This window comes from Bactrocera neohumeralis, chromosome 3 (assembly GCF_024586455.1).
Source record: "Bactrocera neohumeralis isolate Rockhampton chromosome 3, APGP_CSIRO_Bneo_wtdbg2-racon-allhic-juicebox.fasta_v2, whole genome shotgun sequence".
Lineage (NCBI taxonomy): Eukaryota > Metazoa > Arthropoda > Insecta > Diptera > Tephritidae > Bactrocera > Bactrocera neohumeralis.
This window is the reverse complement of record NC_065920.1, coordinates 41042271-41057056: the sequence shown is the minus strand read 5'-3', so window position 1 is coordinate 41057056 and position 14786 is coordinate 41042271. Positions and strand designations below refer to the sequence as shown.

The 14786-nt window shown below is 38.3% G+C and overlaps 1 long non-coding RNA gene across 1 annotated transcript in view; it reads right to left on the bottom strand.

Annotated features, from left to right (window-relative positions):
• The window catches only part of LOC126752734 (uncharacterized), a 343225-nt gene that overhangs the window by 272475 nt on the left and 55964 nt on the right, over positions 1-14786 (bottom strand). The window lies entirely within an intron of this gene.

Here is a 14786-nt window from a genome sequence, read left to right as displayed (position 1 = left end):
AGCTGCCCATTTGTCGGAACTGCCGATATCGGACCACTATAACACATAGCTGCCATACAAATCGAACGATCGGAATCAAGTTGTATGGAAAACTTTCACATTTGAGAAGATATATTCACGAAATTTGGTACGGCTTATTTTCTACGGCAACAATGTAATCTCTGAAAAAATCACAAAATCAATCAGATCGGCTTACTATAGCATATAGCTGCCATACAAACCGAACGATCGGAATCAAGGGCTTGTATGGAAAACTTTCGCATTTGACGTGGTATCTTCATGAAAGTTGACATGGATTACTGCTTAAGGTATTAACATAATCCCCGAAAAAATTGTTCAGATATAGCTTCCATACAAACTGAACACATAGTTACTAAAAGAAATGCACCTGTGAAGGGTATATTAGCTTCGCTTTATTGTTTATATTAATTATATGAGGGCTAGAGAAAGTATTGACCCAATTTTATGAGACTCCCCTGAACTTCAATAATATATATCCAGTGCCGGATTCAGAGGGGGTAAATGGGGAAAATGGCTAGTTTAAATCTACATACTTCAGCGAGTGCTGCAATATTGCGCTTTGGCAGAAGCAGCTAATTACGATCCGCAAAGCATTGAGTGAGATGTGATTCGTGATCAGTTGGACAAACATTTTGAAAAGCTAATGGAGTATCATATGGACGTGGTGTGAATTGAGGACTTCTTGGCCGCTACCGAGTTGCTGTATATCCAAATATGTATTCGACTACGTCGTATATGTGGCGCTGGTGAAAGTGGTAATTGTGTAGCGAATCAATTGCACATGCGATTAGATTCAATTAAGATTCCTGTTTTCAATGGTGATCCTGAGAATTGGCTGCCTTTAAAAAATTTGTTCGAGGCGCTAGTTCACAATCGAAAGGATCTGGATTCCAGACAGACATGCAGACAGCGTACTTTTCACAGGTGGCTATGAGGACGTGTGGCAGGAGAAATGGCGATTTGATAATCCACGTTTGTTAGTGGAATCTCACGTGCAGCGTATCCTGAATTTGCGCAATCAACCCGTCGAATGCCAGAAGGGCTTGCTTCGACTAAGTGTTGTTGGCCTTCCGGTAAATCACTTCTGCTACCTAAATTGCCAACAACCACCAGGTATGAGTGGGGGATGAGCCCCACGAACAATATACCAATGTCTCAGGACTTTTTAATATTTATTGAAAAGCGTGCGAACAATTCGCTCAAGGAGCTACGAACGGTACAAAAACTCTTCATCAGAGATCAGCCCGTTACGTTAAGGCTCACGTTGCAACGATAAACTCATCTTAGCCGTTACATTAATTGAAAGGTGTTACCGTTGTTTGCCAACTTTGCTCTAACGCACACCGAATACACAAATGTTAACGGTTCGTCAATCTTTCAATACCGGAACGATGGGATAAAGTTAGCGGCTTTCATTATGTTTCAACTGCCTTAGATGTGATCATGGATCTCGAGATTGTACATCGCGTGATTGCTTAAGGTGTCATCATCGGCATCATACTATGCTTTGCAAATGCAACGTTGCGAACAACTCACTGCCTATGGAGGGAGAAACCAACAGTCACATACCCGATCGGAATATAGCCGTGGACACACCTTCCACACAAGTGGCGCAGGTATATCCACGACAACAGTGACATTTGAGGAAGGTCTAGTCGTTTCTGATTAATGGACCGGACCATTTTACTAGCAACTGCAAATGTCATCCGTATTGATCACAACGGAGGGCAATTCCGCTCTGAGGTGAGTCTCATTACCGCTGCTACTACAAAACGTATGCGTCTTCGTAAACGTCCAGGGGAGATACGAATTGAAGGAATTGGTTCTAGCGCTGCACTCTGCAGTAAGAGTCATGTTACAGTGCAGATGCAAGCTGCCTTTGATAACAGCAGTAACTTCGAACTCGAGACTTATGTCATGCTGACAATAACCTCAGTAACGCCAGATACGCATATAGACGCAGAAACCTGCAGCCATTTAAGGAATTTACCGCCCAACATTTGGCACTACGAGTCCGGTGGATCTGCTACTTGGTGCTGACATACTAACGGGTCTCTTTCAGTTCAGGAGGGTTTAATACAGGGTTATCCAGAGCAAGTTTGTGATTTAAATACCCGTCTTGTTTGGGTTATGTTTGGACCTGTCACGAGTTCTGCTCATTCCACATTACACACATCTTTTACTGCGCAAGGCGTTAACGAACAACGACTAGAAACATTACTTAGAAGCTACTGGGAACTCGAAGAGCCCATACTATCATCCGAAATTCACGTAGACGACTGTGAGAAGATCTTCGACGACTCAGTCAGCCGTACCTCAGACGGCAGGTACCAGGTGCAAATATTATTTCGACCAGATGTTTCTGGTCTTAGAGAATCTCATCAATCGGCAGTTCACATCGCATTTATGCGAGAATATATTGCTCTTGATAACAAGAAGGTTAGCAAGCAAGCTTTTTCCAACAAAGAAAATTAGTACTTCATACCTTATCATGCGGTAGCCACAAAATTTCTAGTAGTTTTCAACGCTTCCGCAAAAAAATCCTGGACCACAACTACATTCCAATATTGTCGACATCATTCATCGTTTCCACAAATGCAACGTAGTGATTACTGCAGACATTGAGAAGATGTTCCGACAAATACTGGTAGACAGACGACAAAGTAAATGACAACGAATACTTTGGCGTGAATCGCCAAATGAACCTCTTCAAGTGAAGACGGTGACTTATGGAATGGCTTGTAGCCCATTCAACGCAATACGCGCACAACGTTAATGTGCGATTGACAATTATAAAGTCATCTATGACCCAAGTCGTGCTCCCGCAGCGAGTCATAGCATACTTTATAATATCTACGTTGATGACTATTTGGATAGCGTCGACAGCGACGAACTAGCCATTACCCGTGATCAAGATGTAGCGACTATTTTGAAGCAAGGACAATTAATATTAGGAAAACGAAATTCTAATTCTACACATTATTTGCGATAACCGGTACAACAGTTTCTGCATCAGAACTGGACTTGCACCACTCAACAACAAAGGTATTGGGTCCAGTGAGCGACGAGGTCTTCTTCAAGGTTGGCATAGTTGAGGACACTTGAATGCATACCAAGCAGAAGGTTTTGTCTTCCCGCTGTCTTAGCAGATCATTCATCATGGCGTGGGAGACAAAACTAGTTTACCTACTTTAACGGAGTCGTTTATAAAATACCACTGTTTGGTTAAGGCGATGGCTACCGAAATATCGCGATTACAGGAACGATATAGTTTCTGTCGCAGACCAGCACTGGGACGTTACTTCTGCATATTCGACAAACACAAGGTAATCATTTTAAACCAGAAGTTAAAGCCATTGCACTCAATCCTTTTCTGGATGCAGACGGCATACTGAGAGTAGGCGGTCGTCTCACAAACTCCGACGTAAATGAAGATCAGCGACATCAAAGTATAATTCCGCGTAGAGTCATGGCTGATTTTATTTACTAGTCACTGATGCACATATAATACATTTTGTTTACATTGTGGTATACATATTGAGTTACATTGAGTTGTCTACTCTTTTGACTCGCTTTGAGGCGTGTTCAAATTCGAAACCAGTGATAGCTCTCTACGACGATGATGAAGGAGGCAGAGCTCTAACACCGGGTGACTTTCTAATCGGCCATCCACTTAATTGTCGTCCAGATCCCCCATTGCCTGAAGCTCCAGTAAAACGTCTTCGATATTGGCAACGCCTCCAGCAAATGTTGGAGCATTTCTGGCATCGCTAGTAATCCGAATATCTAAACCCTCTTCGTGCACGGAACAAATGGACTGGATGGGAACTCAATATTCACCGTGGAGACGTAGTTCTAATACGTGGTGCCAATTTGCCACCGTCGGTTTGGCGTATGGAACGTGTGATTGACGTTCACCCAGGCAGTGATGGCCTGGTACGTACCGTGACTATATAGTAAGATTTCAAGACGCACTTTTCTCGAGAAGTATTGGATGGACTTCAACTAAGTTTGCTGCTTCCAGAAAAAGTATATATTTTGAAAACCAAAGAAATGGAAAATCTTTTTTATTGCTTGATAGATAGATTCAAAGAAAAGAACATGCTTCAAGTTAGATTGATCGGCTGGCGTTGCTGCACACGCATCATGTCATTGAAGTCACTGCAGAAGCAGTTCTAGAAGGATTCTCAAAATTTGGTCCACATCGTTTTCTTTTGTGAAATTTTTCTTTTCAATACACGAACTGACTACAGTATTGTACATTGTAATAAAGTATGTCACCCGCACGTCTACGACTTATAATGTGTTTTTTTTTTAATTTAGTAGGATTTAATATTAGGTCGATTGGAAATTAATTATGCACATTCATCTGAAAACCACGTAGTTTCGAAAATATCTTCTAATGAAATATTTTCAATTTCGGCATTAGGTTTCAATATAAATTAATGAAAATTCTGATTGAAATGCCCAACAACATTGTTAGAGTTACCAACCCTCCGCGAAACGTGCATGACCACAATGCAAGTAAACATTTTGCTCAAAGTGAAAGTTTTTGAATAAAGCAAAATTCCAAAAATTACAAAACTAATGGCGCAACGCGAATCTGTGAATCGAAATCGACGCAAATCGGCATGATTGGCATTACTTTCCTTCCACAAATTTTACTTCAACCCGTGTATTTTCGTTTCGTTTGTAAAGGGTTTGCTTTTTGCCGCAAACAAACTACTGTTACAATGGCACTAGAAAAAAATCCTTGAGTTGCATTTTTCCCCACTGCATACCAAAAAACTTCGACAATTAGAGCGCACGCCTAACTGTGCTTTTGGACTAACCCCCGAAAAAATGTTTTGCCAAACAAATTAAATGAGCCTGAAATTGGCAAAAACAAAATCAAAACGGAAACTGGCAAAGTTTATATAAAATGCAAAATCGAGTGGCAAAAGTAGTTAGTAGTGAAATTATACAAGCAACAAAAGATACTTAGCATGCAGCTCAACCGAATGCTGAGCTACGAGTCGGGCGTGTAGCCCAGGTTACCCGACGTCAGCTACACACGGCGCTGCCTAATGCATGCAGCTGACTGAGGTGGCACACAAACGAAAAGTTCTTTGCAATGAAATGGACGGGCTAAAACTCAATTAAAGTTTGGCCGCAAAAATAAATGCAATGATAAGCGGCCAGAAGAAGGGTAAAATGCAAAAGAAGAAGGCGAGCGGTTAGCAGTGCTCTACTAACGCCTCAATTCACACTATGCGTCTACATATGGGTAAAAGGGGTCATGTGGAGCACTCTGCGCTAAATCGAAAACACAAAACTCAATGGAAACCAACAAAAACTTTTTAAATGCAACAACAATGCAGAGTAAGCATTATATTGTAAAAACAATTGCCTGTTGGATTTTGGTAGCTTTATCCAACACATATTTCTTGCTTGCTCCCAACACATAGGCATTCGTCTGTAAGCCGAAAAGTTCATGCCCCAGCATTTGCTCGGTGGTTGCCAGTGAAGTTCAACACAATTGGGTGCCTGCCTATTCAATTGAATTTCGGTTTACATTTAACTTTTATGGAGTTGATGAGCGATTAGGAATTTCGATTGCTTCAAATGAACTAAAGGTGAAACTCAGGTGTATGCCAATTAACTATTTTTCTGCTTGCTTCCTGGATTAATAGGTTATGTTCAGTAGTTTGCTGCTTTGAGTGTACTTTTCGCTAAAGCTTCGATAAATTTATTTCAATTAAGTTTTACCAGCAATTTTCATACTAAAATACTAAAAGAGGAGGAATATACACGCTGATTAAAGGCAATAACCGGAAAAGAACTAAAAATGTTGTTTTCTAACGAAGATATCCCTTGATAAATCTACAAAAGCTTTTGCAGATAATCATCATCAATCGATCGAAGACGGCTTACAATATTACGATGAATTCTCGATTATGAGTTTACAGAAAACGCGTCGAGAATGTCTTGTTTATCAATGAAGACAATGCTTCGAACCTTTGAGTCTTTGTAATCCAAGAATTGCAGGCGACTGTTTAAGGAATGAAATGATGGCTCGACAATGCCGAAATATTGGGCTGATTCAAAGAAGAAAAACAGCCTCATTTGTCGAAGAAAAAGTGCCTGCCACATCCTTCTCCAGACTTGGCCGTGCGCCTTTTATTTGTTTCCAAAATTATTAAAATAAGTTCGTTCGTCAGATAGATATTTGGGTCCTCTTCTCGCTACCACGGAGACCTATTTAACAAGACCTCCAGAAAACATATTAGACGGATTAGAGTAGTGGGAGCATCATTGTTTCAAGCTAAAGGAATCTATGTTGAGACAAATCTCCATTTTCCCAAAATTTTCGTTTTTCTTTTCAGAGCTAAATATTTATCGGAACGACCTCGTGTATACAAAAGATAATGAGCGCCAGTCATCAAATCAAGTAACTCATCTATGAGTATGCAAACCAAAGTGTGGGTCATATTTTGTGAAAGGCAAACTAATAATGTATTTTAAAACTGCTTTTTTTTGCGTAATCTTACAGAACTTATACTTCTGTGTAAGAAAATATTGAACACCACTGCCAGCTTTGTTAATTATTTATGATTTATTTCATCAAACTATTTAATTATAATCAGTGCTTCAAACTAGCTGAAGAGGTTACTTTGTTTCAGGCGACTACTTGTGAATAATAAGCAGGTGAACCAACTGACTGAATTGTAAGTTATCGCTAATAGTCAAAATTAGTAAGTTGTAGACAATTTCTTCTCTCCTTTAACCTAAATATCGAAAACGAACTAACCTGTTCTTAATTTCAGATAACGGTTGCGAAGTACAGCCCTCTTTTACCTAAAAACCTTTACCGGAGGAGTGGAGAATTACAACATTTGATAAAGGGGCTGTCGTGCGATAAGTAAAGAGAAAGCGCTAGTCATAAGTTATATCTAAATATTCACTATAAGATATGTGCCCATGATGAAATATATATAATATATAATATATATATTGAAAGTGGTATAAGTCATATTTTTTTTGTTTCGAGATATTTAGAGTTTTGCATTATGGATTATGATTTTTCGACAGTAAAATAGTCCCAACAAACAAGTATTTATTATGATTGTGAAAGGTATAGCCAGTTTTAAAAGAAAATGTGGTTTTGAAAGGTTTAAATGACTTGTACCACTTTCAAAATCAACTGCATGACTTTATAAATGACTTACACCACCAATGAAAAATTTCTATAAGTAATTAACATTTTTTTCAAACTCATTTCATTGTGACTAAGTAAATTATTCATTAGTATTTAGGGAAATAAAGTGTTTGTGAAAAATTGGTGGAATATAGGGTAGTAGATCCATCATATCTTTACGTTTTTCTTTTGTTATTGGTCTAATGGTTGTGTATTATGGAAGTAAATCAATATTTCCGTATATTCTAGGTCTTCCTTTTTTAGATGAGAGGCCTAATACTTTGAATTCGGAGTTGTCATCCAAGGAAGTTTTATAAAACATCTTATATGGGGCATTTTTTAGAAATCTGGTCCACTGTATTTTTAATCAAGGTACAGCTTCTCCAATGATGTTTTTCTTTCTATTATTCGTTGATTCTTTTTGTTGTCTTGTAGAAATAAAATCTTTTTGATCCATTTGTACTACCGAAAATGGGTTTCTCATCCTACATGATTTTATTAAATTATAATAATGCTCAGGGATATATAAATAATTCGATTTTTTAATTTTAGTTTCTATCAAACCAAAATCGCGAACATTTGGCAAAAAAAGATGGCTGGATAACATAATATTATGATCAATTGTTCCAACATTATTATCAGACGACTGAACAATTTTTAACCACATTAAAGCTCTGTTAATGTTTCGATTTTGTCCTGAGCAGGCTTCACTGTAAGCTATTATATGCTTTTGAGTGGTAATGGCTTTAAGATGCAGGACGCAACTTCCTGTGATCCTCTTGAGGCGATTGTTTCATCCCATGCATACATTTTAGCATTTCCATTGTTGAAATTATGAAACCCTGAATTGTATACATACATGTTGCGCTTATAGTAAGCTACCGAAACAGAAAGTTTTGGATAAGGAAACGCTTTCTATAGCTCAAATGTGAATCCGTTATTTTCACTCGGGTTATCTTTTGTTTTTTGTATGTGATCTGTTAAACTTTTTCTAGCCTGTTCGGCACTTTTAAGATGTGAGTCATGAATTTCCATAAGATGCAACTTCTCGTCTTCATTACTGGATGCTTCAATTTTTAGTTTTATCGAATCACACTTTTGGCAAGTGTCATTACGAGGAGTATGCAAAATTAAGGTTGAACTCAGTATTAAATATTTTTCTATAAGTCCACTCCTTTACACATGATGTATTATTTTCGTCACATTTTTCCACATATAGCCCATACATTTTTCGAATATCTAAGTCAGCACTTAGATACTTTCGACCTGAGGTGTAATGTGATCGTGTGTAATGGCTCTCACAGAATATGATCTCGTACTACTTTAATTTTTTCTTCATCTATTTTTCTAGATGTACTAGCCATTTTCGTTTCCGTTTCTTGGGAGCATTACTTATATGTATTCGCCGTAAAATGTCTACAATTAACTTTAAATAGTAGGTTTTTACATTAAAAGTTTATGATTATGATATGATTATGTTATTTTATTAAGATTTGATAAGTAATAGCTGATAAAATAGATTTTTAAATTTTTATACTCTCGCAACAATGTTGCTAACGAGAGTATTATAGTTTTGTTCACATAACGGTTGTTTGTAAGTCCTAAAACTAAAAGAGTCAGATATAGGGTTATATATACCAAAGTGATCAGGGCGACGAGTAGAGTCGAAATCCGGATGTCTGTCTGTCCGTCCGTCTGTCCAGTCCGATCCGTCCATCTGTCCGTCCGTCCGTGCAAGCTGTAACTTGAGTAAAAATTGAGATATCATGATGAAACTTGGTACACGTATTCCTTGGCTCCATAAGAAGGTTAAGTTCGAAGATGGGCAAAATCGGCCCACTGCCACGCCCACAAAATGGCGGAAACCGAAAACCTATAAAGTGTCATAACTAAGCCATAAATAAAGATATTAAAGTGAAATTTGGCACAAGGATCGCATTAGGGAGGGACATATTTGGAAGTAATTTTTTTGGAAAAGTGGGCGTGGCCCCGCCCCCTACTAAGTTTTTTGTACATATCTCGGAAACTACTATAGCTATGTCAACCAAAGTCTACAGAGTCGTTTTCTTCAGGTATTTCCATATACAGTTCAAAAATGGAAGAAATCGGATAATAACCACGCCCACCTCCCATACAAAGGTTATGTTCAAAATCACTAAAAGTGCGTTAACCGACTAACAAAAAACGTCAGAAACACTAAATTTTACGGAAGAAGTGGCAGAAGGAAGCTGCCCCCAGGGTTTTTTTTAAAAATTGAAAATGGGCGTGGCGCCGCCCACTTATGGACCAAGAAGCATATCTCAGGAGCTACTAGACCGATTTCAATGAAATTCGGTATATAATGTTTTCTTAACACCCTGATGACATGTTTTCGTATCTGATCCATTTTTCGTCACCAGTTACCATCCGCTTCAAAAATGTGTCGAGTTCGTTCCGTTTCAGCAGCATATCGCAGGTGTTGATTCGGTCCAGAAGGTCTTTTTGCGTCAAATCATGCGGCACACAAACATCAGTGTATCCAGCCTTCTGCAGATGGTTTAAAATGATTTGATGACTAACTCCCTTCTTCTGGGCGATGTCACGAGATGTCACATGCTGGTCTAACTCGGTGTTTTCCATGATTCGGTATTCTTCGTCATAGGTCTTCTGCCCGCTGACTTATCTATGGTGCCGTTTTCACCCGCTCTGAATCGTCGAAACCTTTCCTCCGCAGTTCAAAGTGATAGAGTACCATCCCCCAAGACACCATTAATCTTACGGAACGTTTCTCTAGGGAGATACTTGACAACCTAATATGTGACAAGTATAAAATGTTCGGTTACGCCTGAATTTAGCCCTTTCTTACATGTTTGGTATTGTTCATGTTTGGTGCCTTATCGAAGATGGAAGACCGAAAGCAGCATTTTTTAGGGAAAAATCGTTCCTGAGGGTACACCACATTCTTTTAAGATCCCTGAAGCCGATGTGGATTAAATAAGGTTGTTGCAAATCGTTGAATAACGGGAAATTGCAGGAAGATTAAATTTAATCTAAGCTACGTTTCATAAATTGTTTTACAAAAATAAAAAATAGCACTAAAAACACGAAGTCACTCGAGCTTGTATTTATTTACATGCATACTCAATCCTTACTGTCACTCCTTTAACCAATGCCTTGCCAGCGCTCCCATACAGCTTATAGACAACCATTCACAACATTAATTTGCGGTATGAAATTTCACAAATTTTGAATTATTGCCATACAAACTAGCATTTAGCTTATAATTTTTTAACTCACTGACTCCAATTTATGTGTTTACTGAACTATAAGAGCTTACGCCATTACAATAACCATTAGTATACCGCTATTCCAAAGAGGCATTCATAATTCATAGCAAAACAACATACATACATACAAACGAGTATCATAAATACACACGCACAACGGCAAACGGTTGATTCGGCGAACAGAAGGTCTAACTGGAAGTCACTTAAAAATCATTTATCATATTTATTGGCCGCTGCCTTCAACATCATCGCACCAAAACACTTCATTTTATAGCCGCGTATTTGCACAAGCGGAAATTTAGTTGGTGGCATGTGTAGCTATGTATATGTGCGGCTGTGTGTGTGTGCTTTAGGTGTTTTTGGATTAACTGCTGAAGTATGTATGCATAGAAATCTATAAATTTACTTTTCAGCCTTTTAGCATAATTGCCTGCTGACGTGTGAGTGCATGTCTATATGTGGATCCAGCACACTTTCAGACTGTTCCGTTGTTCCAAATATGTTGAGTTATAAATGGTATATGGAATATGTACATAGTATACATATGCTAGTGTTATGTAGAATTCTACAAAACATATGTCCGAAATTTAATTGCAATATGTTTTTAATAATTTTTGTGAAATTTTCTGTGGAAAATGCCCTCTGATAATTCTATGAAAGCAATATACTTAGTAACTTATCAAACCGAAACGTTAAGAAGCTTTTCACGAGTGACTAGACTGCCCTTGGGAATGCCCAGTCTAATGCCGGTTGAGATAAGATATCTTTTCTGGCTTCTTATGTCACAACTTAAAACAACGTGCTAAAATATGTATGCTTAGATGGCTTTAAATCGGTTTTACAAGGTGCTTTCCAAAGTGAACAGGACTTTTTGAATCTAGTGCCCCTTGTTGGCGCCATCTATATGTCGACTCGTGCGTTAGAATCTGCTATCTTTATTGATTGTCCAGTGAGAATTTCATGACATTTCATTGATTGGAAGTGAAGTTATTGCGTTTTAAGTGTCAGTATGTTTGTGCGATCGGTGCGCAAATGAGCTTCGAACGAAGAGCCAACATTAAATTTTGTTTCAAAATTGGTTAAAATTTTGCCGAGACGTTTCAATTGATGAAACAAGTTGATGGCGATGATGGCCTATCCCGTAGCAGAGTGCACCAGTGGTTTCAACGTTTTCAAAGTGGTCGTGAGGACATAAATGACGATCAACATGTGGGCCAATCGAAATCCGTGATCACCGGAAATTCCATCGAAACTGTGCGTGAATTCATCAAAAATCAGTCGAAATCATCATTGAAATTCGTGGAAATGGAATTGAACATCTCCAAAACATCGATTTATTTATTTTGACCGAACATTTGGGCTTGCGAAAGGTGTGTGCACGGTTTCTTCCGCACAAATTGACTGACGACCAAAAATTGCTCAGAATCCAACATTCGAAGAACATCATGTGACCGATTATTTGACCAAAAATCCCACTTTAACCATTAACCACTCCCCATATTCACCTGATATGGCACCGTGCGACTTCTTCCTTTTCGGAAAAATGCATTTGCCCATGAAAGGAAAGCGTTATGCAGACGTAGATGCCATTCAAAAGGCTTGCAACGGCATACTGGCGGGCATACCGGCCAACGAGCTAAAACACTCGTTCGACATGCTTCCGTTCAAAAAGCTGTATTGAAGCAGGAGGAGACTATTTTGGTGGGAAATAAATTGATTTTGCCGAAAAAACCATTTGTTCTGTTTTTTTTTTAAGTGCTGTGTCGTCTTTTGTGATTTAGGCGTTCTTCAGACCACTACGTTCAACCAACCTACCAACCAATTATATCTAATGTCAGAGGATTTGACAGAATTATATTTCTTTAAGCAGCCGATAAAATTTTTATAGTAACGGGTGATATACATAAATACGGGTACTTTTTTGAATAGCCATTTTTTTAAATGAGATCACATGTGAATCGTGTCAAGCTGTCATGTTATTTTTGTTCAGTAATTTTTGGCTTTTCATCGAAAAAATACTTACGCCTGAAGAACGTTTATAAATCTTTCAACTTTATTACGAAAACTCTCGTTCTATAAAGATTGTGTTTCGCGCGCTTCGTGCAACTGATGCTCAAAATAATCGGCCTAAATGAATAAAATATAGTAACCGTAACTGAGAGTGACGACGAAGACTATGGATAGTCAATTTGCGCCGTTTTGTCCTTTTCTTATCAACTCTCGGTATGTATCCATTATTTATCCCATGCTACTCATTTTGTGATCGATCGCAACGTTGTAAGGTAGGCAATATCTTTTCGTACATCGTACCAGCTGTTCTTCTGACCTTTCCGAAAACCCATATTTTCGTTTGCAGCTGTACGTATGAAACTTGAAAGCCGTCCCACAGTCTCTTTCACCGAGTTTCTGATGAGTGCTCTCAGAGAGCAACAGTTCAAGCTGGGTAGAAATTCGTTTGGCTTTGGGCTGTGATTGCAGTCTCTCGACGTCAACTATTTCTTGTGTTTATTGACGTGTGTATTTTGCTGTAGAGCGGCAGCTGCAAAATTATGATCTAAATCGATGTTAGAACCTCAATGTTTACGCACTTTAAGAACACTGTAGACATTTCGTCCATCTATCACAAGATGATCGATTTGGATTTGAACATTTTGATCCGACGACAGCCAAGTAGCTTGATGATGTTTCTTGCGCTGAATTCTAGTACTACAGATAACCATTTCGAACACCGGCGAATAAGAACCTTCAATCTACTAAAATATCTGCTTAAGGTGTGGTTAATATATTAAGAACTACACATCAACAAAAGAGTCAGAAACAATTAGACGCTACTCTCTGTCTGTCTATTAAATTAATAATAACACATTTGTCTAGTTTGCCATTTCTTAGTTGCTAGGAACTATTCAAATTGTACTTGGAGCACGTTTACATTCTTGTATCTTCTAAGCTCACTACATTCGCTAAGGGTTTCTTTGCGTCTGAAGATCGTGGATATTAGTGATATGATTTTTATCTCCTCTAACTTGATCGACATTGTGCGAGTTCTTCGTCAGTCTCCACACTTTTCTGGCTCGCTGGACTTCATTTATTGACAGTTCCATTGATGATATCCATTTGTATGGACTGTAAGGTGAAGCACTAACACCAACTTAAATGAAGCAAACGTAACTGGCAAGGTAAACTGGTAGAAAGATTTTAAGAATGTTATTTCGAAAAGATATTTTATCATCAAAACTCCCCGAGTTCCGAGACAAAACAAGACTAGCTGTATAAAATGTCAATTTGAACACTTATGTTTTGAGATAACTAAACTTTATCCATTATCTCATATATAAATAATAGATTATCACAATTAATTATGTTTTACAATAATTCATAACTATGTAAAGCGCATTTATGACCTTAACAAGCGTATTGCAGCACAGTAGAATAGAGAAAAGATTACGATCATAATAGCGCCCTATGTCAGGCAATGCAAAAAGGATATTGCGGTAAGCTTCCGGAGTTTCCGGCAACCCATTTATGACAGCGGCATGACAAGCCAATTTGTTTGCGTTGCTATTTGCCAAGTTGAAATATGTGGCATGCCGCGTGGTAACCCATATCATCTGACACACACATACGATTGCAAACTCAAAGGCTCACCCGCATTAAGATAATCTGAGGCATTCACACCAAAGAAAGCTATGAAAAGTGCCTCCTTAGCAATTTGTGTGTGAAAAGTATATTGTTCTACGCCTACCCTTACAACTCTTCACCTCTACAATCACACACTTATTCACATATACACGTTTGGATATGGGCGTATGCTTAGACACTCCACGTTGAAATCTGGCTGAAGAAAGCGTGTGTAACTTGAACAGTTTCAAGAGGTTAATAAGTGTGGTCGAGTGCTGTGCAAGTTGAAGTTGTTTTGTGCCGTTAGGTGTACAATTGTATATATGTGTCTGTGTGTGGGTTGGTTATCCTTAGCAATTGAGGTGATAAGTTAAGTAAATACTCTAATGAGAATGGCAGTTAAGGTGAAACGCTCATAATAGCTAAGTGGATTAGGAGTATTTTTGGTGTTGGCCAAAGGTGAAAATTTGTTGTCAAGCACAATTAATGACTCTGAAGACTGATAATAAGATAATTGAAATTACACTTGTGTTTGCGGTCGGAGATAAAGAAGATCACATTTCTTCAAACTCAACAATTTGACCTAATTTGAGAACTAAAAATATCAACACTTGCTGCAGAAGTTTTGATTTCCATGCCGGAAGAAAGAAATATTGGGAAAAGAGGAATTAACATAAAGAGAAGAAGAAAAAATTGCCTCGAAA